We start from the raw sequence: 20028 nt of genomic DNA, 5'->3' as shown, positions 1-20028 counted from the left end.
ATGTATGAACTTGACTTTCAACAGAAACCTGTCTACAGTTGCACCCAAACATCTGTGGCTTTCAACCAGAGTCACACTTGGGAGCAGAAAACTGTTTGCAGAGCAACAAAAGAGGAATTAAAGCTTCTGGTTGAATAGGATTAACTGTGTGCCTGATGAGCAGGAGGAAGAGAAACTTTTTCCCATAAGCTACTTGCCTCCTCTCCCAGGAAGCCACCCATCTCCCTGCCCCGTGGGGCATGTGCATACCCAAAGAAGAAGGAGAGAACCCACCCAGCACACGATGTCCAGTGTGGGAGTTCCACCGATCTTAGGAGTCACCTGGTGACTTATTTCACAGCTGAGGAAATAGTATAGAAGACAGGACATCTTGCCCAAGATCCTTTGGTGCCAGAGTTCCAACAAGCTATTTTCATGGGTTTTTCCTTCTAGAAGATTCCCATGCTTCCAATCTGAATGACTCAGCTCCTCGGGAATGTCACTCTCTTCAGCACACGTAACTCCATATAACTCATTCCTAAGTCCTATGCCGCAGTGTCCTCGGAGTGTCCCTGGCCAACTCGGCCACTTCTAGCAGAAGCAACCTGAGTCATCACTCAGCACCTGAGCCTCGTTTTTTTTTTTCACTTTAAAGTGGGTTTTGGGAGCCGACCTCTGACCATGACAAAACAATATGCAAATATTAATGATTCTTATCAGTTGCTATAGATAGAGTGGCTTTCATGCATCCAAAAGAAGTCATGAGAACCTTCGCTTCGTACCCTCTCCTGATTCGCTAACCAACACCCACAGCAATGGCAATCCTGCCTGGGCGGCACTGTTGCCCGACTATTTTTTCTCATTGTGTGGGGCCTTTTCATTTGAGTTTTCTCTTCCTGATTTCCTGTTTACTTCCTTCTCAACCTCTTGCTTGTATGTTGGGCTCAGGGGTCTCATGAATTCCAGCTCAAGTCTGGGAGCACAGGTTGTGTCCACTGATATTCTGAGCCATAAAGCAGTTTAGCGAGAAGGAGCCAGGCCAGAGGAGGCAGCGCAAGCTAGGGAAGCCATGCAACTCCCAGGATGGGAGGGCTCGGGGAGACGGGCAGCTGGCCACGCATAACTCCTCGTGATAGCCCCTCCCCACCTCTCCCATCCCTCAGTCCCCACCCCCTCCGGGTGTGCTAAGGCAGGTCAACAGGTCATCGTTCTAGACAGCGATTGTCGTGGGTGCCAGCCAGGTCAAGGGTCTGCCCGCCAGTCATCACCCACCAGCCAAATCCCATTCTCACCCACCCCCAGGAGGGCTTTTCCCTTGTTACTTCTGTTTGCAATTATCAAAGAGATGTCAGAAGGGAAACTCAAGACTGGGGGAGAGAATGGGGTGATGAAGTTTAGCACACAAAGCAGAGCATGGGATGACTCCAACTCAGGGATCTGATCTGACCTTGCCCCTGCCCAAAACACCTCCAGCACCTCCCCCATCGCAAGGATGCCTCCCCCAGCCCTCAGCCCACATGCCCCTGAGCTGGCCATACTGGCCTCGCCATGTCTATTGCCCTGTTCACTCTTTTCAGCCACTGAGTTTCAGACTTCCCAAACCACACTGGGTCCCCCAAAGCTGCTACATTTCCTGGATAAAGAGGCTTTTTAGGTTCTGTCTCCTGTTAGTTTAACACCTTTTGATCAGTCATCAGCTGGGATATCACTGCTCAAAAAGCTTTTGGTTTCACACACACACACCACATACACACACACACCCCACACACACATACATACATACACACATAACATGCCATTTCTATATTTAACATCTCAGATTCCATAGAACCTTGATAAATTTTAGGCTCCAGATAGATAATGAATGAATGAATGAATGAATGAATGAATGATATATCCCCACCTAAGATAAGACACCTCTTTGGGGTCTGCATTGCATTCTCCTCTTACTTCTACCCTAGAGGCTACCAAATTTACCTGGCAGTCTCTTTACCTCGTCTCTCTCCCATCTAGACAATGAGCATCCTGAGGATAGGGACCATGTCGTGTTGGTTTCTCTGTCCTTAGCATTCGGCCCTGAGACTAGCAAAACCAGAAGCTCAGCACATTCCTGAATAATCAGCATGAATGTGTACAAGGCCCCAACTATGCTCTCTGTCTCTATAAGGTGGCAAAATCCTCTTCTGCTAATGTCTCTAATGTGCTCTTGGTTTTAAGGATCCTCGTTCCAGCCTGTCGCACGTTATGGAACAGAGGGTCTTCCCAGGCTCTCCCCACAGCATCCTTATTCCAGACATGGTCCCCATCAGCCCTGATCCAACCAGATATAACCGAGCCGGCAGGAGCAGAAGATAACGATGTATACCTCGGAGGGCACCTGTGAGAGATGAGGTGAGCACAGTCCCTGCCGCTGGCCTTGGCGGGCAATTTTTTTATCTCCAAATATAATGTAATAAGATGTGATCATAAACACACCACACAGGAAAGCAAACCATTTCTTCTCCCAACGGCTGTCTTGCTCACAACGGCCGCTTTAAAATCACGAAACAAACATAATCCTTTCCAGCCAAACCACATGTCTAAAGCTAGGTGAATATTTGTTAAAATGTTAAACGATACTATGGATGGAGAATATTAGCGTTTTTTCAAAATAGTCAACAGCAGCTGCTTAGTAGTCTCCAGGTACATGTTTAAAAAGAAGAAGGGGAGAAAGAAAAATAATAATAATAACCAGAAAGAACAGTGAAAGCTAGTGGCTTTCACTGGAAGTCCTAAAAAAAAAAAAAAGCTCTATTTTAAGTCCCTCTCTAGGATGGAACTCAACTATTTGGCCTCCTGTTTTATGAACATTAAAAAAAAAAATCAGATCAGCTCTCACTTCCTTTTTCTCTGAAGTCCCTCAAGTGTCTCTTAGACCAACTATACAGAATAACAGGTCAGAACAATTTTTGCAAATACAGTCCAATTAGCACCCAGTTGAGGGTGGGGATAAATAAAAAAGATGGAAAGATGGAAAAACAAACAGCACTCTCGCCATGTTCAGATGTTAGCTGTATTTGTTTAACCAAATGCCTCCACTGAGAGCAGCCCCATTTTTCAAAGCCTTTCTAATGAGCGAGAAGTCCATTTCTCTTGGCAAATTTCTTCATAAATGAGCCCTGTTTCCTTTAGCCTTCCACCAACAAAAACCAAAAGTCAACAAGCTCCCCTGTTCATTGTCCCAGATCTTAAAGGGAACAAAGGAAGCAACCAGACCTCATTTTGACAAGGAATCAGGCTCAGGTGACTTCCTCAAGAGCACACAAAGTCAAGGGCATCTGGTCTAGGGCTTTGCCACTGGAGCAGCATCTGCTACCATCAAAAGTTTGTTTTTCTGTCTTCTTTTTTTTTGTTTTAATGAAGCTCCCAGTTCTTAAATCTTGAGTGTCAGTTTGATACCACCAAGACTGCAGGGCTCAGAGTCCAGAGAAGTCTTTCCTACCCAAAATGCCATGTGCAGTTCAGCCTGGAGATGAAAGAAATGCCCGGAGCAGAAGGCAGTGGTCTTGAGCTTCTACACCTCTCCAGCATCTAATGTAACCCACAGTTTACCCCCACAGACCCACCGCCTTTCCTGTTGAATGAAGGCATCAAATCATGGCTGCCATTTTTAGGTTGGGCTTAAATACATCTATCAGAACACCCTTCAGAATACTTCAACTGGAGGCAGTAAGAACACAGCAACAGGACTGCTTACGAATAAGTAAACTCACAGCCCAGCATGTCCTCTCCATGCTGGCCAACCAGCATTGACCTAAGCAACAGGTAGACCACGGACTGCAAAGGAGTGCTTCCAGCTCTCCCTCCTTGAACCCCTTCATCCACAGCACTGTGCTGTGACATAATCACGATTCTCTGTGTGCAGTGCAAGGGCTGTCGCGTGTCTTCTGGGAGTCACTGGCATTCTTGTTCCATGGCTCCTTGGTGGACATGCTCTTATCCTTGGGTCAGGGTCCTCCATCTACCTGTTCTGCACAACACCTGGAATTACTTGTATTCGCTGACGTTGAGGGTTCCCTGTCAATGCCCCGTTTCTAGCAGGCGTTTTCTCTGCAGGATTCTCTCTCCATTACAGTCTAAGAAAGTCTACCAGCAGGTTTACTGTCAACCGAGGGGTGGCCCCTGCTTGTCATGTCAACATCCTTTGCCCCTAAAACTGCTTGTGTAGGGCTATCATGAGGATTAAATGGAATAAAGCTTGTAAAGCAACTGGCACATAGTAGGTGATCATTAAATGTAATTATTTTCTATCACTGTGCCCATTTTCTTAACTAGTGGTATTGAAACATATTTTGAAATTGGCGTGGTGAGTTTTATGGTCCCTCAACGCCACCGTGCCAAGCAGTGCCTCTCTTTGAATTGTTCTCATTACTTTGCTTCAAAGCAGAACCCAGTGCCTGCTGCTGCAAAGGCTGATCATAAATGTCTCTGAAACCACACAAGATAATGCAGGTGAGGGATAAATCTTTGGAACGAAACAACATGGGGAGATTATGTAAAAGCTATTTCCAGGCTTGGAAAAAAAAAATCAGTCTGAACAGAGAGAGCTGGCTCTGGTGCAGCGCTACCCACAGGGTCCAGGCCACTGGCTTTAAGACATTCCAGGAGGTTCTAAAATCGTGACTGTCACCAGCTGTGTCAGGGTTTTGCAATGCACAGATTTACAAAATCGCAGTGTCAGAGGACACCTTCCATACTGCACGACCCCTTACACTCCTCCAGCACTTGAATTAAGTCAATGATGAAGATGAAGAGGATGACACCAATAACACAAATTGTAATGTGCAGGCATGATTCATGTGCATCCCATTCCTTCAGGGCCCTGGCCAAGAGGCCATTTAGTCTCCACTTGAGTACCTTCAATGACCAGTTGCTCATCATCTCCAGAGCAAGTCCATTTCATTGTTGGAGAGCTCTGGCTTGACAGCTTTATCAAGCTGAAAATGGTGCCCCTGGGTTCCCACCCACTGACCCTAGTTCCACCGGTAAGAACAGAAGTCCTCCTTGATGACCTTTCTTCACACATGTGAAGGCAGCTCTCATGTCTTCTCCAAGACTTCTTTCCAGCAGCTGTCCCCAGTGATAGTGCTGATGCTTGAGCCAACTTGCCCACAGGTCCTATCACTATCTCCATGACTCTCCAGTGAACTACAACTGGCCACATCTCTTCCAAAACACCCACACTGGATGCAGTGACCTTGATGTATTCTGCTCAGCAGGACAAGCGTCTCCCTATTTTAGAAACTCTTCTTGCATCCGTGCAACCTGACCTCAGTTTTATATTCTTGGAAGCACCAGCACATTATATCAAAAATAGAGGGCATGGGAAAGAAAATGATGGGAGAAGGCACTGGAGAACGCTGTGAGAGCTTCTCGGATGCCACACCTTGTCTGGACATTATCCTGGGGGCATGGAGTTCCACTGACTTTCCTAACAGGAGAGCAACAATATTGTCAAGTCTTGGAAAGTGTACAAAGAAGGCCTAGAGAAGTTAAGGGTGAGGAGCAATGAGACCAGGTGGGCTGTTGGGAAAATAAAACTGAAAACAGGGTGTGCTCAGACCAGATTCCCAAGAGGGAGACTAAGAGCTCCCACATTCTGGGGTGCATCAGGAAAACGTCGGATGTGCGCTAAAGATACACATCACCAGGCCCTACCCTTGATCACCAAGTGGGTGAGGATATCTGCATCTTGAAAACCTTGGGCTCCTGAGACATAGAGAGGAAAAATTGACAGGACGCCATGGTGAAGAAAGTCAATGATAAAGGAGGGGAGAGCTTGTCAATGAGCCCAGGACAGGTACCCCTGGAAACCAGAGAAGAGAGGTTGTTCAGACAAATACAGGGCTCATGGGACACAGGAGGAGAAATAGGATTGGAAGGGCAAGAAAATTATTTTTCTCTTTCCATGCTGAGTTTGCATGGTCTGTGGAACTTCCATGTAGAGATACCAGCAGATGCTTAGAAAACAAAGCTGTCCTCAGTAAGGTAGGATCTATTTGGGGGCAAATTTCTTTCCAATCTATAGAATCCAGGCTCTATCTTTTTTTTCCCCTGTATTTAAATTCAAAATAACATCTTTGAACTATTTAAACCCAAATTCTTGATTGGGATGAAGGTTTAACACACACACACACACACACACACACACACACACACACACACCTGTTTAAGTCAGATGCTAAAAGGGCTAATATAAACTCACTTTTGATTATAAACTTTAAAATAACTTTCTACTTAAAAAAATTGCCTTCAAGGAGTGCAAATGCTTACACACAACAGGCAGTCGATGATAGCGGGTATTGAAATATCAATGTGTTTTTTCACAGGTGCTGAAAAATAAATACAAGTCATGAAAAAAGCAATGAATCAACTTGAAAACCCAGTGGGATGTTAGCCTCCTGGAGTAATAATAGCACACTCTCTGTCAGGGCAGGCTGCACGCTAGAAAGGTATTTGCACCCAACTTTGTTCCCGTGAAAAGCCTAGAAGTACTCAGTAATAAGAGCGGCTGGCAGGAGCCTGACAATCTTTAAAAATATCTACCCTCTGAAAGAGCTTGTCACACCAGAGTTATCTCGTACCCAGACAGCCGTTGAAAGTGCCAATGGGCGCAGGCTGTAGAAAGGCAAGAGCCACAGTCATTCAGAGGAAGGAGGAGTTGGGAGATGGCTGCCGTCACGGCCGAGGCTGCCGTGGCCCCTCTGGACCAAGCGGCCAACAAGGATAACCTCCTCATTTCTAGGGTTTAGAGACAGGAGTGCTTTGGGCTTTCCATTTCCAACTATTTTGAAGCAAGGTGCAAGCTTTCTGTGTGTGGAACAGGCCATGTCATCATTATGGAAGTCACCTGAAATCTGTCACTCCCTTTCTCAAGGAAGCACCTCAGTGCACCAGAGTTTCCAAGGCCTGTTCCATCCTGCCGGCCATGTCAGGTCTATGGGATCATGTGGACATGGGATCATGTGGACCGAAGTGGTGGGACTCTTGCCTTGTGAATTTCCACATCCACAGCACCTAGCAGGCCTGGTACACAACAGCTGCTCAATAAATGTCTGATGAATTAATTAATTAATTAATTAATTCCCTTAGGAAGAAGGCCAAAGGGCTTAGTCTAAACAAAGATTGAGTTGGCTGAGGCACACCTGAGATAAATGCGGAAAGAAAGACAATCCATGGTTCCAGACACCATCTAAGCAAGAAAATTAGGAAATGGCCCTGAGCCACGACTTTCAAAGGCTTTGACACCACCCGAGTCCGTCCTCTTGCACCCCTGTCCAATTCCCCGGACGACAAAGCACTGGTCTGTCATCAACATGAACATGCACCTACCTATGTTTTAAATCAGCCTGAGTTGGTTCAGCTTGTAAAGGGGTGTCAAACCAGCCGTCTCTCATAGAATTTATTGTGACTTATTATTACACTAATTCTGAACACAGGATGGTAATGGTGAGGGCCAGACACAGATTAGAGCCCTCACATTTTTGAGCCAGATGGCGCGATGAGGGCTTGGCCCAGTTTTCATTCAGGGTTCACAACCACCTTCCAGGGGTTGTCCTGCCAGGGTTACTAGTTTACTGAAGAGAAATTAGAGGCTCAGGGAGACAGGGAATGAAAGCTCACCAATTCATCATTTACAATGGGGCTTTAGAATCAGTCCCATGCAGGTATCTGACCAAAGTGAGCTCGGGCACATAACTCAGGGGACAAGACTGCAGCCTGGAGTCCCAGGCCGCCCTTGCTCTAGCACTGCTGAGGTTAGGGACGCCACCCTCAGGATCCTCTGGGACAGAAATCTGAGAGCTGGCCACAGCAAGGAGCAAGGAGCTGTCTCACATTTTACTACCAGCTCAGCTTTGAGGGGCAACCTCACTGCTGCCCCTCCCTCTTCCTCCATCAGCCATTCTTGTTCTCTAAGAGACAGAGGCATCAGGACGACAGGCTCTGACTCAGTGCTTTCAGCTGTAAAATGGGAACACTAACAGCAGCAAGGGGTTTTGTCAGTAATCATGGGATAAATACAGGTAAAGAACCTCACACGGCACAGTGCACGTCATAAACTCAAAAGAGGCTGTCTATCCTCATAGTTACTGCTCATCTTACTGTTTTCTACTCTGTAAGAGATGGTAACACTCAGAAACAAGTGAATCAAAAGTCAAGGGCACACAATACTGGCATGACAGGCCCTGAGAAGGGTGGTCTCTAGATTTGAGGCACATAAAGAAGAAACAGAGCTTGGAAGGTGCTGGTAGTGGCTCACCCTGGAAACGGTGGTTTTACATATATCTTGCGTGCTCACGGAGTCTGAGCTGGAACTTGGGACTGTGAAAAGGGGCATCTCGGGTGCACAGAGCCTCCTTCTATGGCCCCAGCAGACCCTCCCAAATGACACGATGGGTAAAGACCAGACTCTTCAGTATTAGCCAACTGGGCAACCTCAGTTAAGCTATGCACCTTCCAGCATCTTCATCTGAGAAATTTACCAGATGATGCTTACCTGGCAGGAGAATCAAATAAGCTCATCTATGTAAAGCATTCAGCATACTGACTATCACGTGCTAATCCTGAACCAACCATAGATAGTGTCACCATGTCTATTGTGTTTATCCATGTCATCGGTATAGGAGGAATTTGGCATTGAGGAGCTCAAGTTGTGTATAATCTATAAATTGGTAAATGGAAGAGAGAGCACAGATGGGGACGATGTATACATAGCTTGTCTTTGGTCAACACAGAGCCTGGGGAGTTCTCTCCCCACTTGAGGACAAGTCAACAGGAAAAGGGTTTTATAGGAAAGAACAAGAACATGGCAGAATGAGAAGAGGGGACATACAACATCAGCGAGAATCATTCGTGAAAAAACAAGACACAGAAAGAATGATTCAGAGCTGATTTTTGTGTTTTTTGGTTTTTTTAAGGTAAGTTGCCTGGCATTATCAGGCATTTCCAGTGGGGAACAGCCAGAAGTCATGAATAGTAAGAAAGCCAAAGTCAGATGACAACTCTGTGAGAAGAAAGGTGAGATGAGTGTGGTAACAAGGGTTGTATGAGCACCAAAGATGCCTCAGATCTACACAGGAGACATTAAAGAGTAGGCATGGCACTGAAAAAAAAATGAAATCAGTGACGTGGAGCAAAGTTAACTCAGTGTTTTATAATTCAGACAAAAAAAAGCAAAGGATTGAAAATAATTAGGGAAAAGATAAGAGAAGGTAACGAGAATAAGAAAAACGTGAAATATCTGAGTTAAAGGGGACCATGAGTAAGAACTTTGAACAATAGGAACAGAAGTGACAGCTGGAGTTGAAAGAGACCAGGGAATTTTAACCAGAAAGGCTAATCCTATTTAGGTGGGAGAAAAAAAATCAAAGAAAAAACAAACAAATATTATCAAAATAGACAAATTACAAGGAGAAAGAAAAAAACGGTCCTACAAATACCCAACATTTAATGTAGATCACTTAAGAAGAAATAAAACTCAGGATAGACTCATGATAAATGATAGAAGGTCATGAAACAACAGCTGCAAAGGTTTGGGGAGCGAATTTGTGACCCAAGAGATTAGACCCAGCAAAAATACCTTTCACATGTGAATGCAAAACAAACTCATTTACTCTCAGCGAGGTCAGAACAAATAAAGATGCAAACTCATCTCCTAAAGTTTCGTTGACTATGTATGTAAAACCATGGAAATTAGTCAAAATTAGAAACTGAATGGTGGTATTTAAGAACTGGCAGTGGGGCCGGCCGAGTGGCGCGATGGTTAAGAACTCGCTTGGGATGCCAAGGGCCCCGGTTCGGATCCCACATATGAGGGCCAGTGACACTGCCCTCCGCAGCTGAGATGCTGAACAACAGCTCAACCTGGAGCTGGGCTGCCATGAGTCGCCGGCGACGGCGTGGGCTGCAGTCCCTGTGGCAGTGGATTGCCATGGGCTACCGTGTGTGGCCAGCAGCCAGCGTGAGCGGCCAGCAGCCAGCGTGAGCGGCCAGCAGCCGCAGTGAGCGGCCGTCCAGAAGCCGGCGACTGATCTGCCTCGCCAGAGAAGAGCGCAATGATGGTGCCAACTTGGGCCAGTGAAGCAACATCCTCCACAACTAGATTGAAGAACAAAAGGACAGCAACTTGCCTGTTCCCCTTCCCCCAACTCCCCAGCACTGTTCCCATCCCCCCAATTCCCCAATAAAAAAAAAAATCTTTAAAAAAAAAAAAAAAAAAAGGCAGTGAGCAGGAAAGCCAGTAAAACCTAGAATTGACACCAAACCCCTATTGAATTTTGGTGACAGACCTAATAAGACTGCAAGCACTCACTGCTGCAAATTATGTAAATTGAAGCACTTTTTCAGAAAAACAATTTGGTAATTTATATCACAATCCTTAAAATGTTTATTCTCATAGATTTCATGAGTTCAATCTAAAACTTCGTTTTCAGGAAATAACCAAAACTACCCTCAAAGATTTAGGTTGTAATATATTTAATTTCTGTTTGTTAATAGTATTAAAAAGTCAAATATTAACTAAAAATGTCCAACAAGATAAGAGGGGTTAAATAAATTATATACAATCATACAATGAAACTTTAAATTGCTTTAAAAAAACACTTAACATAGGAATAAAGTTATGATATAATGCTAAGTGGAAAATAAGAAACAAAACTATAAGTATTGCTATCTCATTTTTTAAAAATATACTGATAGATATATTTTTTATTGGTAGGTACTATTCAGACAAATGCTGGGGGAAAACTTGAAAAAAATTATAAATACAGAGGGTGCCAAAAAATGTATATACATTTTAAGAAAGGAAAACTATTAAAACTGTAATATTCAATATATACCAACAACAAAATATGAATACAAGTCACATTTGACTTCTGCAATTACAAGAGGTGCTCAAAGTAGTTACCATCAGTGTCCAGACACTTCTAATTATGGCGAACTACTGCTTGAGCAACATTGACCGAAGTGTCCACTTGTATACATTTTTTGGCACCCCTGGTATTAACTAATTTTATTATTCCCTGTCTCATGGAATAGTGGCAGTTTTTTCTATACGTGTCCATTTTGTAAAAAAAAAAAAAATCCTACAGTCAATTATGGTGTGTAGAAATTTTCTACACACCACAGGAAGTAAAGGAAGAAATAAAAAAGTAAAGAAAAACTATTTTTAAAGGAAAAAGAACACAGTGGTATTATTATCTTCAAAATCTGTTGGGGAAAAAAAAATACCAAACAGCTGGAAAGAAGCAATTTTACCTCTTCCCTGAATTCGTCCAGTCATCCACTCTCCCACCCACTCATTCATCTATTCAGCCAAGACCTGTGGGTCCCTCACTCCTGCCAGATTCTAAGCTACACAGGAGAAACACAGAGGTACAAATTCTAGATAAAAGCTTGGTCTTTATGGAGTTTACCAACATGCAGCCTGCTCTAAACCAGTCACAAGGGGAAATAAACACAAACGAGACAGCTGGGAGCAGTTGGGAGAAGGACGGGGTCTGTAGGTTTGTGGAGAAGGGGGACGCAGGGACCTTGCATGGACTTGAAGGTGATGCCCTGGGGACATAGCACGAGGAAGTCCCCCCAGGCCTGAAGCAGTGGGCAGCATGACAGACTTTGCAGCACTGTGACCAGGCTTCTTTCAAGCCCAATATGGCAACAGATCTTTAACATGGGGTGGGGAGCAGGTGGTTGTAGACAGTGAGACACGGATCGGCTCATTGCAGGTGGGGAAACCCCCCCCCCATGTTCAATACGCGTCTACGGGGCAGACGGCACCAGAAACCAGACCTGCAATCTAACGGCCCTGATCACTCTTCACCGAAATATCTCCTCCCTCCAAAACCAGACTCACATGTGTCTTCCACTGTGAAATTCTCCCAGTTTCCCCATGAATGTTGGTCATTACCCCTCTGGGCTCTCAGAGAACTGACTTCTAATTGCATGCTCTTGACATTGAACTATATCATCATTCCATCAACAAATATTTTGGGGGGAAACCCCTAGGACTGTCTCCTGGCTGCAGTGGGAGATCCCTAGGTCAGGCACTAAATGTTTTCTTGTTTGTATTTTGTCCATTCTCATTGCCAAGTTTCCAAACCATAGTGAAGAACCTGACAAATAAATCTGAGTTCAGTGGTGAGAATAACACCTGTATGACTTTGCAATATATACATGAATTATTCATAATTACACACAGAGAATATTTTCTGGGTGTCTTAATCCTGAAACCAACAGAAAGACTCACATGCAAATCACCATTCCTGAGGCAGATGACCAGAGAGATAGCAGATCTCACCCAGCTGGGCAGGTAGACACAGGCCCTGCTCTCCCAAACCCATCACATATTCGTTCTTCTCCACATGACCAGATACAGACGCTGCCTCTCTGCACCCATCATAAATCTGTCCTCTGGCATACTGCTCATCTGTCAGCAGCTTTGATTTCTTCTCTGCAATTGGGACACTCCACCTGGGGCCACAGGACAGGACCGAACTCAACATACCACAGAGTGGTAGAGGAGGTCCACTAGGAGTTTCCATGCTTCTGATGGAAGGAGAGAAACCCCTCACCGTGCTGCTCACCCACCGTCATGCACAGGGCCCTGGAAGGCCACCCCGGGGCTCGCCTGTCCACGTGTGTAACTTGCCTTGCTGCACAAGGCTTCCTTCTTCGCTTTCTGGTGGCTCTTCCATACAGGTAAGCTGGGCTCAAAGGTGTAGCCAGTCTCCTTAACGGCTCCCTCTCTGAAAGTTCTGTCTCCCTGATCCTTTTTCTAGAACCTTCTTGGGTCCCTAGATTCAAAACTGCTTCCCAGGATGAATGAGGATAAAAATGAATAGACACTAAATACCTGATAATTGCTAGGCATTGCAGCCTTACAGCCATGCTGTGTGTGTGTATGTGTATATATATAGATATATAGATATAGATATAGATAATTTAAGAGCAACAAAAAAGCTAAGAGACTTGAAATAATCCATTCTATGTCCCACATAAGTAAGAGAAAGCAAAACCAAGATTAAAAACCAGGGCTGCCTCTTTCCAAAGCTGTCTATTGCACGAGAACTTCCCACAGAAAATTACCCCCTAGCTCCACACTGCATCCCTTGCTCTGTATGCTAATAAAAAAGAAAGATGAAGAAAAATAAAAAGAGAGGAGCGAAAGAATTGGTTTAACACATCCACTCCTCCCACCAAGGCAACCCCCACTCGCCAACCAGCAGTCAGCCAGGATGGGAGAGCTCTGACCCCTCTCTGCCCCTGGGAGGGGCCCAGTCCTGCACCCTCTTAATTTCCCCTTTCAGTTGTATGTCTCTCGTCAGGGCCCTCCCTGACAGTGGGGTGGGCGGGGGTGCTGAGAAAGGCAGGGTGTGGAGCCATCCTCAGCGCCTGAGGGCGTTCTCCCCACCACACACCTGCAAACCCTCAGCCTCCTCCTAGTGACAGCTACTTTAGACCTTCAACGTTCACAGAAGCCTGTTTTTGCTGAACTTGCATTAAACAAAGACCTGGAAACATGAGTCAATAAAATCCAAACATTTATGTCCTTCATGAAGTTGTCGAAGGAGCTCCAACTCTTCTGTGAAAACAGCATTCGCCGACACCTGCAATCAACCACGTTGACTGAATCCGGATGCAGTCCACCAGCCCCTGAACCTCAGATGAAGTCAAAACACATGACCTTGATTTGCCAGGCCCTGTGTGACCTGCCTCACAGCTGTCCCAGATCACTACATTCAATTGCTTATGCAGATTCTCTGCTGAGACAGCCAACAGTCAATTCACACTCAGATTCCCTAAGACAAACTCATCACCTTCCCTTTTGAACCAACTTCTGTGGTTTTCTGTGGGTTTCCCCATAACACGGTCACCTGAGCTAAAACTCGGAGGTCAACCTTGAGGCTTCCTTCTTCGTCCCTCAACACATACAAACAGTCACTCAATAACGTTGATTCTAGAACCTAAAAATCTCCAACCACATCTCTGCCTCTCGAGGGCCACCACTTTTCTCCATGTCTCCATCATTTGTATCCAGAGTTTCTAAAACAGCCTCCTGATATGTCTTCTTGCCTCAGCCTTGTCGCCTGCTACTATGCTTTTTACAAAACAGCCAGAGTCATCATAAGACATAAACCAAATGGTGTCCCTCCCTAGCTTAAAACCCATAAACACCTTCCTACTGCCCCGAGGAGAATGTCTAATTCTGTAAGAGAGACTACAAGGCCGCTAAGAAGGCCTCCTCCTCCAGCTCTTACTCACTTCTAGTCACTCCTCCATCAAAGTGTCCAGCTAGACCAAACCTTTAATTAATGAAACCCCTTTGCTCTCTGTGGCCTTCAGGCTGTTATGGAAGTGGCTTCTCTGCCTGGAATATTCTTTCTCCTCCCCATCGCTTGGCGGGGTGTGAATGTCACCTCATTATCGCACACCAGTCAAACTCACCAGGCAGTGAGTGACAGGGACACTTCCTCACGTCCCTGTGGCCCCATGGAAGTCTTGAGTGCCATGAAGTGGCCTCTGTGGGCCCACCACAGCCTAGATGTTCCCCAAAATCCCCAGCGGGAGCGCCTGCTGCACCTCATTATCACCATCCCCATAAAGAGCAGCAGCAATGACACCAGTCTGCAAAACCAACACATGCATATTTGATCTGTATAAACAGTGCATATAACATGACATTTCTTTTCAAAACTCCCTTACTGCTCGGAAATTCAAATGAGAGCCTGTACTACCCTTGGACTAGAGACTAATGAGGGCATCATAAATATTTGATTAAAACCAGGCCAAATTCTCAGGGTTTTGCCTCACAAAATTTTCAGAAGCAACTGCTCAAAGGTTTCTTGACTATCAGAAGCATTTGGGGGACAGTACAAGGTGGGGCCCTCTCAAGAATTTCCCAGCTGCTCCTGCTATTGCACAGGCTGATGACTGCTCTCTTTCTTGAATAAGGATCAACATTAGATGGCTCTTAACTTTCAAATCACCTTCCACTTTGAACTCTTGGTCAATGAGCTTGTGTTCACCATGAAGAGACAGCAAGATGAGACAGGAATCACTGGGCTATGCATCAGAAAACCTTCCTCTCACCTGGTTGGACCAATTTCTGGCTCTATCAACTCAGAAGGAGGTATTGAACATCACTCCACCTCAAGGTTTTCCTCTGTAGATGATGAGAAAATACATAGTTGCCCAAATAAGAATAGCTTTTGCATACTAGAAATTGTCAAGGAAAATGTAATGAATTGGGATTACTAGTTAGCAAGCTGGGCTAGATGCCGGGTCACTTCAGAGAAATTTCCTCATTGAGACTCTCCAAATAATACCACTTACCAGATTAAAAATGAAAGGACCCATTTAGAAAGTCATCTGTATCGAGAGATTTAATAATATTTATGACGTTTGCCCTACTGATAATTTTTATGGGAATTAAATAATGTAAATAATTTTACATATATAAAGAAGATACTTATTTGGTAGAAGATTTTTTTCCATTTCAGTGTACTCTAAAGTTGTAAAAATCTTGGAGGCAATCTAGACAGTCAATAATAGGATCAAATGATACATGATATCATTTGATATATCTTGCTAACAGATTATTGTGTAGAAAAATAAAGCCACTACAAAAATGTCTTTAATAATAAGGTTACATGCTTAATATGATGTTAAGTGAATGTATAGAGTACAAAATCAGATAGACAATACAAGTCCATATTTAATAAAGAATAAAATATTTTTTTAAAATACTAAACTCTCAAAAATCTAAAAAAAAAAAACAACAATCACTAAGCATTTACCTAATCTCTCTGAATAAGGAATGAACCCTAGAATAAAAACAAAGGAAAAAAAATCACCAAAAAATTTGAAGTAAAACATACCATAAATTAATTAAAGTTAAAAAATGGCATGATAACAAATACAACAAAGACATTACTCTTATTGAAAACTCATAAAAATTGATGAGACTATAATCATTCCAATAAATAGCTGGGTAAAGAATATAGACAGATCATTCAAGCCTGCAAAAGACAAAGCTTTTAATTTTTAAATAATCAAACCTACAAGTAAATAAATAAACAATTAAAATAAATGAACTATATTTGTCAAATGATCAGAGGGGTTTTTTTTATACAACTTCTCAATATTGGGTGGGAAGTTATGGAGAGAGGGCATTCTGATACAATGTTAAGAAAAATGTATAATATAAATATTTAAGTATAAATTCAGAACCTTAAAAAATGTTCATATACTTTACCCAGTAATTTCATTATAGAAGTCTGTTTTTCAAAAAAGCAACCACATAAGCAGACAAAATTTTATACCCCAAGATTCATCACAGATTACTTAAAGTACAAAAATTAAAACAATATGAATTGTTACAAGAATAATCAAACACTGGAAGGAGAATATCAATTTCATTTATTTTTTATTAAATTTATTGGGCTGACAATGGTTAATATAATTACATAGGTTTCAGGCATATGTTCCTTTTTTTGTTTTGTTTTTTTAATTAAAGTTTATTGGGGTGACAATGGTTAGTAAAGTTAAATAGGTTTGAAGTGTACAATTCTGTAATATGTCATCTATGTATCACATTGTGTGCTCACCACCTAGAGTCAGTTCTCCTTCCATCACCATATATTTTACACTCTTTCCCTCATCTACCACCCCCCTCCCCCCTTACCCTCTGGTAACCACTAAACTGTTGTCTGTATCTATGAGTTGTTGGTTCTTTGTCTTGTTCCTTTGCTGCTTTCAGTTTTATATCCCACATATGAGTGAAGTCATATGGTTCTCCACTTTTTCTATCTGATGTATTTTGCTTAGCATAATAATCTCAAGATTCATGCATGTGAGAATGTCAATTTAAAAATTATGTAGTAGATGTGTTTGTGATCCCATACTATTTCTGAAACAAGCACAAAATAAAGAGAATAAAAAAGAAAAAAAATTCTATCTTCGATGAAACTAGAAAAGATATTTTGAATAAAAATTGAACTAGCATAAGTGAATATGTTGAAACAAGATACACAGTATGGCAAAACCAGAAGACCACAGATTCTTCAAAAAATAAGGAGGTGATGGTGTGGCAAAGAGTATCCATGGACAACAGATCAACAGTCAAACTTTCTCCCCACCCCAAACTCCCCTCCAACTGTCCTTTCTCTTCTGACCCTTCTCGCTCACATAATCCAGCAGCATATAGCTCATCAAAAAGGAACTCCCCCATTCAAAGGTGGAGAAAAACCAAGAACCAACAAAGACCTTCACCAAAATCCTAGATTGAGAGTAGGAAAAGCATGGAAAAGCAAAAGTAGACAATGAACATGCCTCAGGAAAATTTTGGTATTTAGTATTGTGCCCTAATATTGTCTCACTTAAAAAGAATAATCTCTACAAAATAAAATATTAAAGTAGAAATATAAAGACCTATTTTTTAAAAAGATGACATATAAAAAACTGCCAAAAATCAAGAAAAAGTAGAAGAGAAAAATTAAAGCACCAAATAAGTAAAGGTCAGTTTTGAAGCAATAAATAAGAAATAGACTCTCCCACAATAATGATCAACAATATGGAAGATAGGCTGAAGAAAACTGAGCAGAGTAAAATAGAAAACAATTGACAGAAAACTTAAAATTATACAAGAAAAAATGATGGCTACGAAAGAGAACAAGGGAGAGTCAGTGCATGCAAAATTGGTGACTGGAATTAATAAGCAAAACAAGTAGAACATACAAATTGTTCAAAGGTATAAATAAGGAAAATATTTTTGAAATAAAGATTTGAATCTACATATTGAAAAGGCCTACAGTTCCCAGACAAGTTGAATCAGGTCCATGAGCAGAAAGACATATTTTATTAGAGTTATTAAACCTCAAAAATAGTGAAGAAATCCTGTAGCCAGGAAAGCAAGTCAACTCATCCACAAGGGGGGAAAATCAACCTGCCTTTACACTTCCTGAAACAATCAATGCTACAAAATAATGAAAGAATATCTTCAGAGCCCTCAGGGCAAGTTTGAGGCAATCATTTTATACCCAGCCAAAAATGTCCTTATAGAGATAGAGTTATTTTTAAACATTGACAACTCAGGAAAGAGAGTTTCCATGATCTCTTATTAAAAATTGCTCCATCGCCATTCCAGAAATTAAAGAAGATACTATAAAAGAATTGGTAATTATTTTATATCAATTTAAATGAACTAATTAAAACAAATATTACACACCTGTAATATTGTGTGTAATGTCATTATCAAATAGAACATATATTCTATCAACAATGACATTGAAACCATTAAAAAACAGAAGAGGAAAAAAAAAGGGGAAAGTTGCTTCATGAATGCTAATCCTCTCATCTTTTAAGGGTTGGAAGGTCATAATTTATAAAGTTTAAAGCTTTTTATTAAATTTATTGAGGTAACATTGGTTAATAAATTATGTGTTTCAAGTGTACAATTCTATAATACATCTATGTTGCATTGTGTGCTCACCATCCAAAATCTAGTCTCCTTCTGTCACCATATATTTGACCCACTTTACCCTCTTCATCCTCCCCCAAGCCGCCTTCCTCTCTGGTAACCACCATACTGTTGTTGTGTCTATGAGTTTATTTGGTTTTTTGTTGTTGTTCATATGTTAGTTTCTGTTTTATATCCCACAAATGAATGAAATTATGTGGGTTTTGTCCTTTTCAGTTTCACTTATTTCACTCACCATGATACCCTCAAGATCCATCCATACTGTTGCAAATGTCAGTATTTCATTCTTTCTTATTGGCTGAGTAACATTCCATTGTATGTATGTGCTATGTCTTCTTTATCTAATCATCCATCAAAGGACATTTAAGTTGCTTCAGTGTGTTCACTACTATGAATAATACTGCAGTAGACACAGGAGTACATATATCTTCATGAATAACTGTTTTCAATTTTTTAGGGTAGATACCCAGAAGAGGGATTGGTGGGTCATATGCTAATTCTATTCTTAATTTTTGGAGGAGCCGCCATAATGTTTTCCACAGTGGCTGTACCAGTTTACGGTCCCATTAGCAGGGTCCGAGGCTTCCTTTTTCTCCACAACCTCTCTTTCCTTGTCATTCCTTGGCTTGTTGACAATAGTCATTCTAACAGGTGTGAAGTGGTATTTCATTTGTGGTTTTGATTTGCATTTCCCTTATAGCTTGTGAAGGTGAGTATCTTTTCATGTATCTGTTGGCCATTTGAATGTCTTATTGTGAGAAGTGTCTGTTCAGGTCCTCTACCCATTTTTTAATAGGATTGGTTGTTTTATTCTTATTGAGTTGTATGAGTTCTTTACATAATTTGAATATGAGCCCCTGATAAATAAAACAAATATATGTCTAGGTATGTTATTTAAATGTGTGAAGCATTTACCTGAAGTAATAAAAATAATGATGTATGTAACAAAAATTGGGGAGGATAAGAGGGAGGGTAGGTGGGAGGAAATTGAGAATACCACAGCACATGCGTCTCAGAGTAAAGACCCAGTAAATGCTGTCTGAAGAAGCAAAGATTGTGTATATTCTAGACATCGATCACTATAAAAATAACTACTAGAAGAAATCAAAGTGAACCCACAATAAATTATTAGAAGAATTTCTGCCAAGTTATTAGAAGAAAACAGAACCATACACACACACACACACACACACACACACACACGCACACACACACTAACATACTAATTTTAAATGTCAGGCAAGGACAAATTCATGGAACAGAGTTTTAAAGGAAATATGTGTGACCATTGTTAATGAGTAAACAAGCCACAATGGAGACGTGGCAGTCTTGAATATTGATGCAACAATGAAAACAGTGAAATTAATGAACAAAGATGTAGTAAATAAAAGAAGAAATAGACACACACACCAAAAAAACCCAAAGTAATGTTAGGAAAATGTAATGCACCTCTCTCAGCCCATGAAGGTCATAATTTAAATGAAATAAAGTAAAATAAAACAAAGATGTGAACCTACGAGCCACTTAAAATA

Source organism: Hipposideros armiger, unplaced genomic scaffold (genome assembly GCF_001890085.2).
Source record: "Hipposideros armiger isolate ML-2016 unplaced genomic scaffold, ASM189008v1 scaffold_43, whole genome shotgun sequence".
Lineage (NCBI taxonomy): Eukaryota > Metazoa > Chordata > Mammalia > Chiroptera > Hipposideridae > Hipposideros > Hipposideros armiger.
Note: the sequence above shows the minus strand (reverse complement) of the source record.